General features: G+C 46.0%; 1 protein-coding gene and 1 long non-coding RNA gene across 3 annotated transcripts in view; one reads left to right on the forward strand and one right to left on the reverse strand.

The window, feature by feature from the left end:
- The window catches only part of MAP2K6 (mitogen-activated protein kinase kinase 6), a 122,888-nt gene that overhangs the window by 36,095 nt on the left and 70,405 nt on the right, over positions 1–16,388 (forward strand). The gene's annotated exons all lie outside the window — the stretch shown is intronic.
- LOC311578336 lies at positions 4,814–12,950 on the reverse strand. The gene is made up of 7 exons (XR_014772842.1): positions 12,844–12,950; positions 11,617–11,925; positions 10,956–11,157; positions 8,305–8,361; positions 7,309–7,539; positions 6,435–6,517; positions 4,814–5,756 (listed from the first exon to the last, which is right to left on the reverse strand). It is a non-coding gene; the product is annotated as an uncharacterized lncRNA (long non-coding RNA).

Here is a 16,388-nt window from a genome sequence, read left to right on the forward strand (position 1 = left end):
TGACAAATCCCGCCAGAAAGCTACTCAGCCCATCAGAGAGCCTGCTTCCTGCCCTTGTCGGGGAGGTGGGGTCATGGAATGGTGGTGAAATCTCTCTCTCTTGCCAGGATTCCTAGTGGAACCTCAGTACCAAGAGGAGAGCATGGTCAGGTTAGAGGGTTGTGGGGAGTTATTCTGCACATCTGCTATGATGTGGGAGATGTGACTTTTGAGGATATGTGAGACCCTTGGATGGGGGAGCCTAGCAGACACCGATTGAGAGTGGATCAGTTTTATAATCTGTGATGGAGATGCGGGCTTGTGCCCTGAGACAGTGGTGGAAATAGGGAAGGATGCGATGGTGTAACGGGGGAAAGGCAGGGTCAGTGTTTGGACTGGCAGTGGCTCTCCACTGAGAGTACAGGGTTGCCCCCGGGGTAGATTAGGCAGTGTCTGGAGACATGACAAGGGAGTTTCATTTCTATTAGTTAACAGTTATTGGGGGGGAAGGGAAGTCATTTTTCCCTCCCAGTGGTCCAGCCTTTGGCAAGTTGCCCACACTCCCATAAATAACTCTCCATCCATGCTTATGCCAACAACCCTAATTAAGCTCAACACCCCCCCCCTCAGAAAAGAAATAAACTATGAGGAGGTGTTATTGAGGAGGAGGAGGAGGAGGAGGAGGGGTTTAGTGGGAGTGAGACGGATAGAGATGACAATGACTAGGGCACATTAAACCCAGGCATCGTCAAAGAACATTTAAAAAGTTCAAAGGCCCCCTACTGAGTGCAATAAGATAACTTGTTTTGCGAAATTAAATGATACTTTGAGGCCGGATGTGGTGGCACATACCTTTAAGCCCAGCACTCGGGAGGCTGAGGCAGGTGGACCTCTGTGAATTTGAGGGCAGCCTCCTCTACAAAGCGAGTCTAGGAAGGACAGCCAGGACTACAAGATGTCTTGGGAGTAGATGAAAGCAGAGAATAGTACAGTGCGGGAGGGCGCTCTGAACTCCCTCCATGCTAATATAGTGCGGAGTTTGTTTGTTTGTTTCAAGAAGTAGAAGTTGAACGATAAATTTAAAAGGCACTGCTGGTGCTGCGGTTTTGGTCCTTTGGTGAGTGCTTAGCATACAGAAAGGCCCAGGTTCAGTCTGCAGCCTCAAATGAGTAAACGGGGAGAGAACATTTAACAAGCATTTCCAGGGTAGGGAAGCAAAGGATGGCAAGGAGATGTAGGTGGGTAATATGGGAAGGTGAATGGGAAGCTGGAATCTGGGCTCATGTCCCTGAAAGCTCATTGTTTCAGAGTGATAGGCTTTAGCCAGAGGCTCTGAGATGTCTCTGGACTTCTTGAGACCCTTTGGAATGCCATTTTGGGAACTGATAGAGTGAGGAGATGTTTGGCCAGGCCCAAGGTGCAGACATCTGGGATGGAGACCAGTGGGAGGAGACTCAAAGGACAATGCGGTAATTGCTTGACCTTTCAGACTAGAGAAGTGATCTGAAAACCTTTTCTCTACATGACTGCATAGGAAATGCTTCGGGGTTTGTAGGCCAGAGGGGTCTGGATTTCATTTCCTATGCTGTAATATGAAAGCAGGCAGGTGACCTGCAAATGAATCTGAGTGTTTTATCCCAATAAATCTTTACTTTGCAAGAGAAATGGTGGGCTAGGTCTCTCTATCAGTGGCACTTGGCTAACACTGGAACAAAGTCATAAGAAGCACAGTGTACTTTCAAAATGGATAGCTATTGTGACCTGTGGGAGGTGTGCAGACAGGGGTGGAAATCCAGGGGCTAGGCTTATAGTTAAAGAGCTCAGCCATAATGCTTCCTTGTCTCTTTCTTCTGCCAATGGCTTTTCTTCCTTCCTTTCTTCCCTCCTTCCTTCCTTTCTTTCTTTCTTTCTTTTTTTTTTTTTTTTGAGACAGGGTTTCTCTGTGTAGCCTTGGCTGTCCTGGACTCACTTTGTAGACCAGGCTGGCCTCGAACCCACAGAGATCGCCTGCCTCTGCCTCCCGAGTGCTGGGATTAAAGACGTGCACCACCACTGCCCGGGAACTTACCTTTCTTAACTGGTCTGAAATGCCTACAGTTGGGTGCTGGCTAGTTTTATGTCAACTGAACACAAGGTGGAATCATTGGAGAGAAGGGAGGCTCATTTGAGAAAATCCTACACAAGATCTGGCTGTAGCCAAGCCTGTAGAGAATTTTTTTAAATTGGTGATTAATGTGATTGAGCTTCGCCCCTTGGATTGGTGTCCTGAGTTCTTTCTCTAAGAAAGCAGGTTGAGGGTTGGAGAGATGGCGCAGTGGTTAAGAACACTGACTGCTCTCTTCCAGAGGATCGGGGTTCAATTCCCAGCACCCATATTGCAGCTCACAACTGTCTGTAACTCCAAGACCTGACATCCTCACACAGACATACATTCAGGCAAAACATTAAAGCACATAAAACAAAAAAGAGAACTAACTAACTAACTAACTAACTAACTAACTAACTAGAAAGGTTGAACAAGCCATAAGGAACAAGCTAGTAAACAGCACTCTGCATCAGCTCCTGCATCTAGGATGCTGTTGGAGTTTCTGTCCTAACTTCCTTTGATGCTGAAACCAAATAAACCCTTTCCACCCCAAGTTGTTTTGGTCACAGTGTTTCATCGCAGCAATACTGATTAATACTAAGACATATATACATTAAAAATGATTATCTATATACAGCACTTTGCCTGCACGTGTGTATGTTGTACCATGTGCGTACCTGGTGTTCACAGAGGCCAGAGGAGAATGCTAGATCGCCCGGAATTGGAGTTATACAGACGGTTGTGATTGATCTTCTCTGTAGGTGCTGGGAATTGAACCTGAGTCCTTCGCAAGAGCAGCCAGTGCGTTTAACCACTGAGCCTCAATATGCACATTTCTATGTATACAGTTATCCATTTGAATTGCTTATTGGTTGATGGTAATTGGCTTCCTATAATTTTGAGGCCTGTTAGGCAGTTGGGAAGACCCTTTCCTAACCCCCTGTCTTATCTCTTTATAAATACAATTATTTCTCTTGGGTGTAACTCTTATTCACATTTTCTTCTATTTGCCTTTGACCTTGGGTCGGTTCTCAACCTTGACTGTGCATTAGAATTGCCTGGGGGAAATTTCAGAACTCAGAATGCCCAGGCACATGTGGAACTATTAATGAGAGCTCTAGGGACTGGCCGAAGCATCATTATGTTTTAAAGCTCCCTGGGGGGCAGCAGGGCCCGGTGACACACGCCTTTAATTCCATTATGCAGGAGGCAGAGGCAGGCAGATCAATGTTAGTTGAAGGCCAGCCTTGTCTACAAAGTGAGTCCAGGACAGCCAAGGCCGCACAGAGAAACTCTGTCGCAAAAACAAACAAACAAACAAAAACAAAAACATTAAAAACAAAAACAAAAACAATCCCCCCCCAAAAAAAAACCTCCCACTCCCTGGGGGGGATGGGAGTGGGGCTCTCAGTGTAGCCAAGGTTGACAGTCACTCCCTGGTATTTAAGGAAGACCAAAATACTTTTTAAACATTTTCTTTAACTGTTGAAGTAAAGAAAGAAAGAAATTCTGTGTATGTAATGGTTAGGGACCCATAGTTATAGAAATAAAACAGGGTATTTTCAGTTTTAAGGGCTGTGTTCAGGCGCTCTTATTTTCTAGAGACAAAATTGGAACTTTTTTTTTTTGGCCCAGCCATGAAAGAAATACTGGGATGCTTTTGTGCCATGCCTGATATGTCTGTTTCTATCCAGAAGCACTGCTTCCACCACCAAGCCTGAGTATAAGAGCCTGTGAGGCTGGCACAAGCATCCAGGTCCCAGCGATTAAAGTATCACTCACAGAAGCCAATCTTACAGGGGGAAAAGGATGGGGGCAGATGTTCCTGTGCAGAGAGAGGGGCCTTACGCTGTCACTGCGCATGCCTGTCTGGCGATCTTCTGTTTAAGGCAAAACAAACTCAAGGGAACATTTAGAAAAAAATAAATTGATTTATAAAACAAATTGACATTAACTTGAAAATATGGACAAGAAGCACTGCAGTTTGCAAGCAAGATATTTTTACATGGGTTCGCACTGGAATGTTGTTGGGAACAGTACCCGTTCCACGTGCCATGCAAGGGCTGAACGTAGCTCAGTTGGTATAATACACACTTGTCTCTAGACCACACTAAAAACCCAACCACCATCTCCAAAATCCCCTGAACAAAAAGCCCCTAAACTGGTGTGGTGGCTCCTGCCTGTAGCCCTGGCAGTCGGGAAAATGGAGGCTGGAGACTCAGAAGTTCAAGGTCATCTGAGTTAACCTGTGTGTCTAACTAAGGGCAGCCTGAGCAACTTGAGACTCTGCCTGAGAAACAAAACAAATGTGAGGTTTCAACCTTATGGCACCAGACCACTCAAGCATTTAATGGGCCCCATTTCAAACACCTAGTGCTTTTTTTTTTCTTAACCTTAGTTTAATCATGAGTGTTATTTGGTGTATGCACAGTGGGCATGCGTGTGTGTGTGTGTGTGTGTGTGTGTGTGTGTGTGTGTGTGTGTGCGCGCGCGCACGCAGCAGTGTTGTAAAGAGCCTTTCCCATTGTGATGAAACCATTTTGTCTCCTTAGCTTCCATCACATTAGAGCTATGAAAGTTCTTTGGTAAGGGACGATGGGTAGACTTTAGAGTCCTTGTTTTCATTTTTAAATACTTAATATTTATTTTATGTGTATGAATGTTTGTCTGCATATGTATATGCACCATGTGTATGCAGTGCCCTTGGAGTCCGGAAGAGGGCATCAGATTCCCTGGAGTTGGGGTTGCAAATGTTTGTGAGCTGCCATGTTGCTACTGGGAATGGAACCTGAATCCTCTGCAAGGACAGCAAAGCGCTCAACCACTGAGTCATCTCTCCATCCCCCATCCTTTAGGAGTCTGTCTAGTGCATACAACTTGGTCTTGACAGAAACAGTCACACTGATCGGTTTTTAGTATTTTTTCTATGGAGACCACTGGACCACCACAATTCCAGGGCTGACTAGTTTAGTTGCTCAGCTATGTCCTGGTTCTATAAGGTGTCCCTGGGTCTCCTGATTCCCTTGGCTTTTTTTCTTTCTGACCACACATACATACATCACGGCATCACGTGGGGACAACACAAAGCAGGAGGAAAAGTGGGGATCTTCTCCTTTGGTTCTATTTTATTTATTTTATTTTTTTAAATCAGGAAGGCAAGTCTTTCCCAGGAGTTCCCAGCAAGCTCTTCCTTAGATTTCAAACCAGAAACCCAAAGGTTTTGTCTCTTGTTCCGGCTGTTCGACCCTTTGCTTGCAGTGAGGCGTCACTGTGCGTGGCCTAGAGATTAATAAGCTTTTCCTGTAAAGGATCACATTTAAATGCTTTAGGCATTGTGGGATCAAGGAATTGCCTCTGTCAGATTGGCTGGCAGGCAAGCCCTCAGAGTATTTTCTTGATCAATGTGAGGCGGCCCAGTCCACTATGAGTGGTGCCACTCATGAGTGAATGGGTCTGGATCTTTTAGGAAAGGTGGCTGAGCAAGCCATGGAGAGCAAGCTAGTAGTCAGCAAGCAGCATTCTTCTGTGGTCTCTGCTCCCAGGACCTTCCTTTGTGCTCCTGCCCCGGCTTTCCCTCCTTGATGAATGTTTCCTACGGGGGGCAAATAATAATTTCTTTCTCCAACAAGTTGCTTTGGTTGAGTGTTTTTCCACAGCAGCAAAAAGCAAACTAGGACACATGCCCTGGACCCTGCAAAGATACAGAAACCAAGGTCAGCACAAAGGATGTGTGCTGTGATACGGCTCCCACACAAACTAACCATGTTTCATCTCCTCAATCTGGGGAGTTGGGGTGCTAACCAACATCCCTTCCCCATGAGATAGGGTCTTACTATATAGCTCTGACTGGCCTGGAACACACTATATAAACCATGATAGACTTGAACCCACAGAGATCCACCCGTCTCTACTTCCTGAGGTCCGGAGTTAAAGGTATGTGCTATCATGCATTGCTCCAAACTGTAATTAAAAAGAGTTTATTAATTTTTTATTTAAAAAATTCTCTCTCTCTCTCTCTCTCTCTCTCTCTCTCTCTGTGTGTGTGTGTGTGTGTGTGTGTGTGTGTGTGTGTGTACATGTGAATGCAGGTGCCCAAACAGTACAAGTCAAATCTCTTGGAGCTGAGTTACAGGCAGCTGAGGGCTGCCCACTGTGGGTGCTGGGAACCAAACTAGGGTCCTCTGTAAGAGCAGTGTGCATATTTAACCAGCGAGCCATCTCGCCAGCCAAAACCTGACTGCGTTAACAAATTGAGTGGGAGAGCCAACAGGTTTTGATCCAGAATCTAATTTGTAAACAAGGTAACCAAATGTGATAGTTATTGATGGTCACAGTTTAATGGGATTTAGAGTCAACACAAGAGACATACCTCTGGCGGGTCTATGAGGCACTTCCTGGAAGGCTTACATGCGGAGGGAAGACCCACCCTGAATGTGGGCTGGGGTCCCAAACCTAATATAAAGGAGAGAGCACCAGCATTCATTTTCATCTGCTCCCTGCCTGCGGATGCCATGTGACTAACCACTCTTGCTCCAGCTCCTGTGATGTCCCTACCAAGGTTGACTGCGCCCTCACACTATGAGACAACAAACGCTCTTCCTTCTTTAAGGTTTTTTTTGGGGGGGGGCATTTTGTCACAGCAAGGAGAAAAATAACTAACATATTGAATAAAGTAAGGAATTAATTAGCCGTGAAGGAAAGGATATTGGTTTAATTAAGAGTGATATGTTAGGTAGAAAAGTGGTTATAATTCATCACCGCTACTGAGGTTGTGATGATTGGCTCTATTTTTGCTACCAGAGAGAAACAACCCACATTTATATGAACATTAATTTAAGTTAATGTATAACAACTTTAATCAATGGCCAGTCAGGCAATTGGTGCCTGTAGTATTAAGATGCCATTATGTTGTGGATGGTTTTTCCTCCTGTCCCTTAGCTCCTAAAATAACGACTTATGAGACTCATTAAATATTATACAAATACCTAGGCCATAGAGCTGGGCTCTTCTCTGACTAGCTCATAACTTAAGTTAACCCATTCCGCTGATTTACACTCTGCCACGTGGCTGGTGACCTGAGCTCAGAAACCACGCATCCATCTTCCTCGTATCTTGGCGCTGAATCTTTCTGTGCTACCCCAGAATCCTTTCTGCCTGATGGATGACCCACCGATGTTCTGCCTCAGCCAAGGCTGTAGATTTTTTGACAGGTGTTGCATCTTATACATCCAACACTGCCTTACCCCGTGGTTCCGTCACGGAGCTGCCTCAGAATCACCTCGGACTTTTTGAACGCACAGTTCTGGCCAAAGCCAAGTTTCTCCTTCAGGAGTGTGTTAGCTCTCTTTGCTGTCACCGTGACCAGATATCTCATCAGAAGGACTTTTGGGAGGAAGCGTGTATTTTGGCTCTTGGTTGAGGGACACCCATCATGATAGAGAAGGCTTCGCAGCGGAAGTGTGAGGCAGCTGTCCCTGGGGAGTAGAGACGAAGCTGTCACTTAGCTGCCTTTCTCCTTTTCTATGCTTTGTTCAGTTTCAGATCCACAGTCTATGGGATGATTGTTCACCTTCTAAGTGTCTCTTTCCCTTTAGTTATCCTTTCTAGAACATTCCCTGTTTCCTACCAGCGTATCCAGAGGTATGCCTCATTTATCCTCTAGGTGTCTTTCTTCTCTCCTCTCCCCTGCCCTCCCTTCTTCCCTCCCCTCCACTCATCTTCCCTCCCCCTCTTTTTTTATCTTCTCCTGTGACCTTGAACTTTTGATTCTCTTGCCTCCCCCTCTAGAGTCACACTGCCATGCCTATTTTTGCTCTACGCATCTCTCCTTCTTCCTTCCTTAAGTTCCTTTTGCTCCCTCCCTCTTTCCCCTCCCTCCACATACACAAATAAATGAATAAATGTAATAAAAATACATAAACACAAAATTTACCTCCACAATAAATACCGTAGGCCTGTTAAACTAAAATGTCGTTGTAGAAAGGGAGAGAAAGCAGAGCAAGCTTCTGGATTTGAAACAAATGCTCCTGGTATCTATCCATCTATCTATCTATCTATCTATCTATCTATCTATCTGTCTATCTACCTATCTATCTGTTTGGGACAGGCTCTCACTATGTAGCCCTGGCAGGCTTGGAACTCACTAAGTAGACCAGGTTGGCCTTGAACACACAAAGATTGCCTGCTTTTGCCTCCCAAGTGCTGGAACCAAAGGCATGTGCTACCGTGTTTGGCCTTACCTTGAGGTTCCAGAGCAGATTGTAGCTCTTAAGTTATCTGTGATTTCCTTTAAAGCTCTAGAATAAAGAAACCAAAGTTCAAAATTAGTGTTGACTTCACTGAGGTCAACGATACTCTTTCTCTACAGCTGGCTGCCTGTTGCTGTGAGTGGCACCCTTGTTCTCCTGCTGGGCCCTGACTTTTACCTGGATTTCATTTCCACTTATTGCAATCCCTCCCTGCCAACCGTTGTTAGAAAATATAGCGGCTCTGGGGTTTGGAAAAGGGAAAAGGAGTTGTCATAAGCATCTGTGTGCATTACGAGAAATGGCTGTGTGTAGCTTTTGGGTCAAGTTCATCATGTGTCTTTGCTGGTTTTGACTTTCTTTTTGTCTACTTATCTCTCAGTGTCTGGAGCTTGCACTTCTCCAAAATGCTTCTTGCAGGGCTGGACAGAGGACTTGGTGGTTAAGAGCTGCTCGTTCAGGGGACCTGAGCTCAGTTCCCATCACCGAGGGCATGTGCTTCACAACTGCTTGTCCCTCCAGCTCCAGGGCCCCTGACACTCTCTTATGTTCTTCAAAGATATCTACACACACACACACACACACACACACACACACACATACACACACACACACACATACACACACACACACACACACACACACACACACACACACACACACACAGAGACTAACCACATAGGAAAACTACAAATAAGCCCAGTAATACAAAGCTCAACCAAAGCAAACCTTTCTCCTTTGAGAACTCACCATGGCCTTCCTTATTTTTAAATTCACTAGAGCCTTGAAGCACTTTAAGTGGAACCTTGTAGAGGCTGGCTAACTAATTTTAAAAGCTCTGTATCTGGTTCTGAGCTCCTTTGCTGGTGTGTGACACTGAGCGTGAATGTCTGTGTCTGTGCCTGAGGGAAATTGGACTTCACTCTGCCTTTGTTTGCCAACCTTCAGACAGCAACGTAGCTGGTCCATGAACAATTTTACATTAAAAACATGTTTTTACAAATTTGGATTTACTACCATTTAATTTCCCTTTTTATCATTAATTTATTTTCCTTTTAATCATTAAGCAAGCTATTTTAATTCCCAATTCTTTTACTTGCAGAGTTCTTTCAGATGAATTCATGATTTTTTCTTATGATGTTTAATATTCTGTAATTGATTCAGAATCAATTACAGAAACAAACTTCTTCTTTTGTTTTGTAAGAGGGACCAAGCTTAGTATCTTTTCTTGTTGCTGTGGTAAAATGCCTTGACAAAAACAACTTTAGGAAGAAAGGGTTTTATTTGGCACACAGTCCAAGGCAACTGTCCATCATGGTGGAGAAGCCAAGGCAACTGTCCATCATGGTGGGAAAGTCAAGGCAACTGTCCATCATGGTGGGGAAGTCAAGGCAACTGTACATCATGACAGGGAAGACAAAGCAACTGTCCATCATGACAGGGAAGACAAGGCAACTGTCCATCATGGTGGGGAAGTCAAGGCAACTGTCCATCATGGTAGGAAAGTCAAGGCAACTGTCCACCATGACAGGGAAGACAAGGCAACTGTCCATCATGACAGGGAAGTCAAGACAACTGTCCATCATGGCGAGAAAGTCAAGACAATTGTCCATCATGGTGGGGAAGTCAAGACGACTGTCCATCATGACAGGGAAGTCAAGACAACTGTTCATAATGACAGGGAAGTCAAGACAACTGTCCATCATGACAGGGAAGACAAGACAACTGTCCATCATGACAAGGAAGACAAGACAACTGTCTGTCATGACAGGGAAGACAAGACAACTGTCCATCATGACAGAGAAGACAAGGCAACTGTCCATCATGGTGAGAAAGTCAAGACAATTGTCAATCATGGTGGGGAAGTCAAGACAACTGTTCATCATGACAGGGAAGTCAAGACAACTGTTCATAATGACAAGGACGTCAAGACAACTGTCCATCATGACAGGGAAGTCAAGACAACTGTCCATCATGACAGGGAAGACAAGACAACTGTCCATCATGACAAGGAAGATAAGACAACTGTCTGTCATGACAGGGAAGACAAGACAACTGTCCATCATGACAGGGAAGACAAGGCAACTGTCCATCATGGCAGGGAAGTCATGACAACTGTCCATCATGGCAGGGAAGGCAAAGCTGTTAGCATATAGACAGGACAGCCCCACTAACCTGCTTCTAAGTTGCTTAGCAACCTCTGACTTCATCACCAGCCACCACCAAGTGTTTGCCAGAGCTGTTCACCTTCATTCACCAGATATAAAGGACTGAACCCTCACTGCCTCACTGTGTGTTCTCTCTCTCTCTCTCTCTCTCTCTCTCTCTCTCTCTCTCTCTCTCTCTCTCTCTCTCTTCTCTCTCTCAGCCTAGGTTTCTTTCTCCCTCCCTATGTCTTGGGCAACCCCCTTCCCCCATTTCTCTCTCCGTGGTCTTTCCTAGTTGCTCTCCCAGTGTCTCTCTGTCTCTCTCTCTCTCCCTCTCCCACCCCCTCACATTTCCCTCATACTAGATCTGTTGCATGGCCTCTATCTTTATCTATATCATAACAAAGGCAGCAAGGACTTGAAGCAAGCGGTTCATCAGTTTCATCCACAGTGAAGAACAGAGAGTAATGAACGCCCGTGTGCCCATTCTCCACTCACTTTCTTCAATTTCACACAGCTCAGGACCCCTGCTGTGGGAGTGGTTACACCCACAATTTAGAAGTGTCTTCTGTAAGACAATCCCTTACAGATGTGTCTGGTTGGTCTCTGTTTTGTCAGGTTGACAGCACTGAGGATCACAGTACCTCATCTAGGGTCCCTGAAGAAGTAATTGTCCCTTTAAGAACCTGTCAAAAGAGGGCTGGGGAGGGAGCAGAGCAGTTAAGAGGAGTCCTGGATGCTTTTCTTGAGGACCTGGATTTGACTCCCAGGACCCACATGGTGGCTCACAGCCATCTATAATCCCAGGATGAGGGAGTTAGCTTCTTCTGGTCTCTGCAGACAATGCTAAACACCCAAACACATAAAATGCAATTTTAAAAAGAACCCGTCAAGTAAGTCCTTGAGATTTGTGGAGGGGAAAAGTATTTAGATCTAAAGGAAATAAAACAATGGGAACATTTAGGTCGCCTGAGAAATCTGTTTACTTGCCCCCCCTTTCTTCTTTCCTCTTTCCTTCTTTCCTTTCTCCCTCTCGACTTCCCCTTTCCTTTCCTGTTTTTCCTTCTTTTCCCCATTCTTTTTACATATTCCACAAACACATTTCATCTGTGCCTTAGGCTCTGGCGTCTGTGCAATAAAGCAGACTGGGGTCCTTTACCTTCAAGGTGCTTCCGGCTTCGCCCAGGGTAGCCGTGTCTTCAAAACAATATAACAGATTGCTAGACGTAGAGGAAAATTCAGAGCCCAGTGGTGGAGGGAAGAGGGTGATGAAGATGAGGTCCGAAGGAAATTCCAGTTCCCCAAGCTCCAAAAGGGAGCCGACTATCTAGAACCTGGAATATAGGAGGGTTTCCAGCAGCTGGAGAGAAGCCAGCGTTCCGTTCCTCCGGGAACTTGTGTAGCAGGTTCCAGTCTACCGAAGGGAGTCATTTCCTTTTCCTCTGTCAGAAGTGGTGACCTGTGATGCCTAGCAGCATATCAAAGCTCATTATGGCCTCTTCAGTATCACAAGTGCCTGTTACCTTTTCAAAGTCCCTCCTAGCTAGCAGCCTAGTCCCTCCCACCTCCTTCCTCACCCTAAACTCCCTCCATCTCACAGGCTTGCCTCTGCTCAGCCTTTTATAACCCATCCCTTGCTATCCTCCCCTCTCTCTCAGGTCACCCAGCCATGTGCCGTCTGCTGGCTGCTGCCCTGTCTCCTTTCTCTCTCTGCTCTGTGCTGTTCTGTCCACCCCCCTCCTAGCCCGCCCTCCCCCATCTACAATAAAACTCTCTTGTACCATGGAGTGGTCAGGTCGTCAGTTAATATAGTGGAGAATGAGTGGGCTTGCATAAGTGGGCACTGCAGTTGTGTGATACTGTGCCTGGCCGTTCTGGGATCTAATCCAGCGTTCATGTATGCTCTACCAACTGAGCCGCAGGCCTGGCCTAGAAAGTCATGTTTGTTTGTTTGTTTGTTGTTTTTCAAGACAGGGGTTTTCTGTCTCGTATCAGTCCTGGCTGTCCTAGAACTCACAGAGATCTGTATGCCTCTGTCTCCTAAGTTCTGGGATTAAAGGTGTGTGCCACAGCCACCCAGCTGGAAAGTCCCCCCCCCCCCAGTGACATGATGCACAGTCCTTTATTCCTTTGCCGCCTGGAATAGCTCCCTTTCTACCGAACAGATCTTAAAGTGACTGGAAAAAAAGTTCCTTCGAATCCTACCCCCACCCTCCCAAGAGGCTGCCTTCCTGACTCTGCAGCCCTGGCTGGCCAGAAACTATCTGGGTTGACCAGGCTCGCTTGGAAGTCCTAGAGATCCACCTGCTACTGTCTCTTGAGTGCTGGGATGAAGGGAGAGCATTGACATGCCTGCTTTGTGTACCCTGGTTTTTAAATGACGTACCTGCTAGGCTGGTAATACCAGCCACAAATGGTCCAGATAGGAAGGAGAGAACGATGCTTGGGGCTTGAGTTTATCTTCATCAGCCTTTCCTTCCGCAGACATTTCTTCCTGCCAATTTTTACAACAGATTCTCTGAGTTGTTGGGTCAATGATTGGGAGGTGGGTGGAGGAGACCGTGCTGGGACCACTGAATGGCCTGGCTTTGTCTGGCTGCATGTTTTCCTGACTGTTTATGGTTACTGACAGGGCTGTTTTTGTTCTGGGGAGAGCTGGCTTGAGAAAGCCAGCTGCTGAGAAAGCCACGGGGCTCCACTTCCCTCTGGGGGCGGTCTCCAAGGCTCCCCCACAGAGCTGTGACCCAGCATCCCAAAGCTAGTCCTTATCCAGTGAGGTCATCTGAGGCCTCTGCATCCTTGACTCAAGTCTGATTCCGATAGAGGGAACTTTGATGACTTCAGGAGCCTGACGGGATGCAGGGATCCATTTCAATCATCAGTCACGCGTCGAACCCCTGAGCGGAGGACAGAAGATGGAGGGGAAGAGAGCGTACACTCCACCTCCATGACTTTCCCTTTCTTCTTGTCAGTCACCCTGCCTTCTTTCTCAGGGCATACAGTGACAATGTTAGCTAGACTTGATGTGTAGACATTTGAAAGGAGGCAGTTTGGAAAGGAGGGGGACATGAGTGATGTTTTCAGTTTGAATTTGGGTTGAATCACACACACTGGAGACTAGGTGCAAACTCAAAACTGAGTCCTAGGCATGAGGCTGAAACCTCCAGTCCTGGGCATGCGGCTGAAACCTCCCGCAGGCCGACTTTCCATACAGCCAGAGGGGCATTGGCAAGGGAGGCTGGGAGATTTTCTTCCTTAGTCAGCAGGGTGCTGACTGAGTTAGCATCTCCTCTTACTCTGGGACAGGACTCTGCTCAGCTGATCTGCATGGCCAGGATGTTCTGGCGGCGGCAGCGTAGAGATGCTTGGCCAGTGTCTGTGGGTCAGCACGTACAGTTCTTGTAGAGGGACAGGGGAGCACAGGGTGCCCTTCACTTCACTGCCGCAGCAAGCACCCTTTCTGGAGGGTCTTTGCCAAGGTGCTTTCTCCAGGTGAACTATAGACCATTGTCCTAAGAGCTTTAGACTCCAGCCTTGGTTCCTGTCTGGATGTTTTTGTTTTTGTTTTTGTTTTAAAAATCCATGTTTGTGATCCTGCGTGTTCCGCTTCCAGCCTCATTTCTGGGTCTTTCTTCACGTATTCCAGGCTTTACCCAGGCTCTCCTCATGCTCTTCCTGCCTTTCCACCTCATGCTTGCTGCATTCCTTCCCCTAGGAAGTCACGGGTTTGAGATCACATATGTAGCTTTCTCAGAGATTTCTTACCAGTTAGGAATGCGTGTTGGAACATGTGCTGATGAAATCATGCTATGTCTGGGATTTGCTTCAAAGAACTCTAGTACAAGTGGGGTGGGGGTGTGCCGGTTTCGTGAAGCAAGAACAACTAAGGACTGATAATTATTTAATGGGGGATCTTAGGTGCAGAAGGGTCATTACATTGTCCCCCTCCCCCACTTGTGTTTGAAATTTCTCATAATGAATGGCTGAGCAACAAAAATGTTTTCTTTATTAACCAAGCCAAAGATGATCTCTCCCACACGTGTTTGAAGCTTCCTTGTGGTAGAGTTTTTTTTTGTTTTTTTTTTGTTTTGTTGTTTTTTTAATGTTTTCTGACATCTGCTTCCTGTTACAGTTGTTGACAGGCAAGTATAGTTCAGTCATTAGATGACCATGCATCCCAATCTAACGAGGACAGTGTTGGAACATTCCTGTATTCATGTCTGGGTTAGCATTTACTCTAGATTTTTAAATATCTCTCTCTCTCTCTCTCTCTCTCTCTCTCTCTCTCTTTCTGTGAGAGGGATCGGGGGAGAGGGAGGTATGGTGTCCTGTTTTACCACTTTCTATTTTAGTCACCTGAGGCAGTTTCTCTGATAGCCACTAAGCCACAACAATCCTCCTGTCTCCACCTCACCCCCACATAGTGCTGGGATTATATGCCTGATTTTTGTTTTGTGTTTTGAGGCAGGGCTTCTCTTTGTAGTGTTGTCTGTCCTGGAACTCACTCTGGAGACCAGGCTGGCCTCGAACTTGAACTCACAGAGATCCACCTGCCTTTGCCTCCTGAGTGCTGGGATTAAAGGAGTGCGCCACCTCCTCATCCCCCCCGCTGGGCTCACACCTGTCTTTTTATGTGGATGCTAGAGATCCGAGTTGAAGTCCTCATGTTTTGCCCTGCAAGGGCTCTTATCCACCGAGCCAGTGGGGCGCTAATAGCCTCAGGGTCTTAGGGACTCAGCTGTTGACTGCGAGCATCCAGTGTTGTCTCTCAGTGAGTAAGATGCAAAGTACAACAAACACAATCTCTCTTCAGCGATTGGACACGCCTGCCTTCTTGCTTTTCACCGGCACTGTACATGGTGCCTGCTTGCTGATTAAATCTGCGCGGTCAAGGTTGGCTGAGCCATTCAAGCGTTAGGTGGCGGAGGGAGAAGTATTTGACACCGCCGCCGCCCCTGCTGACTGCCAGTTGCACCAGCTGTTTGGGCTGAATTCCAAGCTGCCTTCTGTGGGGCTCAGTGTTTAGAAGCTTTACAGTGACTTGAAGGTTATGAATGGGTGCCAAGAAAAATTATCCAGCTTGTGTTATTTTGTAATGTTCTGATAACTGAGAGGAAGTGCTCCCTACCTTTTTTTTTACTTCTAAGTACCCAGAGATGTACGTTCAATGCAAGGTATATCTTAATGCATCTATTAGAGTTTCGTATTTAGGATAACTTCGAAAACATTTGAACTGTATAGGTTCCCTTGTACAGCAAAACCATTTCGTTGACTACTAACTATTTAAATGCCATGCAACCGTTGTCATTTTTCACATTATCTTTCTTCACAAAAGTGTGTTTGCTTTGATGATTAAACATGTGACCCCCTTGACTTAGTAATAAGATACAGAGTGTCGAGTTGGGCTTTTCTCCCATTCCTTGATTCTAAAACATCTCCTTCTCAGATATCTTCTTGAGCACTCCATTTCCTTCTCCCTAGGCTGTATGCCACAGTGGTTGGTTCTCTAATTTTCACAAAGCTCCAATGAGTTCTTGCTTGTGTATTTGGTATAGTGCGTTCCCATTATAATCCCCTAATCACTGCTTATTCTTACTTTATATATTTTCTGTGAGATTCTGTCTTTACTTCAAGAGAAAGGAAAATGTTTTGCCTAGTTTTTCAGACTTCTACAGAGCCCCGGGGAGCACAGTGGCTCCACTAATATTTATTGAGTGGTTGAACCCCCGGATGAGTGAGTGATAGGCGCTGTTCCGGAGGTTAGCCACATGGAATGATATCACGCTACGATCTGGGTATATAAGAGTGACAGGATCGTGCACATGCAGAAAGGCATCTTCATCCTGTCTTCCTCAGCATCCCAGCTGACCTAACGGAAATAATCACCTCAAACACAAAGCTGTGCATGTGTGTGTGTGTGTGTGTGTGTGT

Source organism: Acomys minous (assembly GCF_964271855.1).
Source record: "Acomys minous genome assembly, chromosome: 12".
In the NCBI taxonomy this organism is placed as follows: Eukaryota; Metazoa; Chordata; class Mammalia; order Rodentia; family Muridae; genus Acomys; species Acomys minous.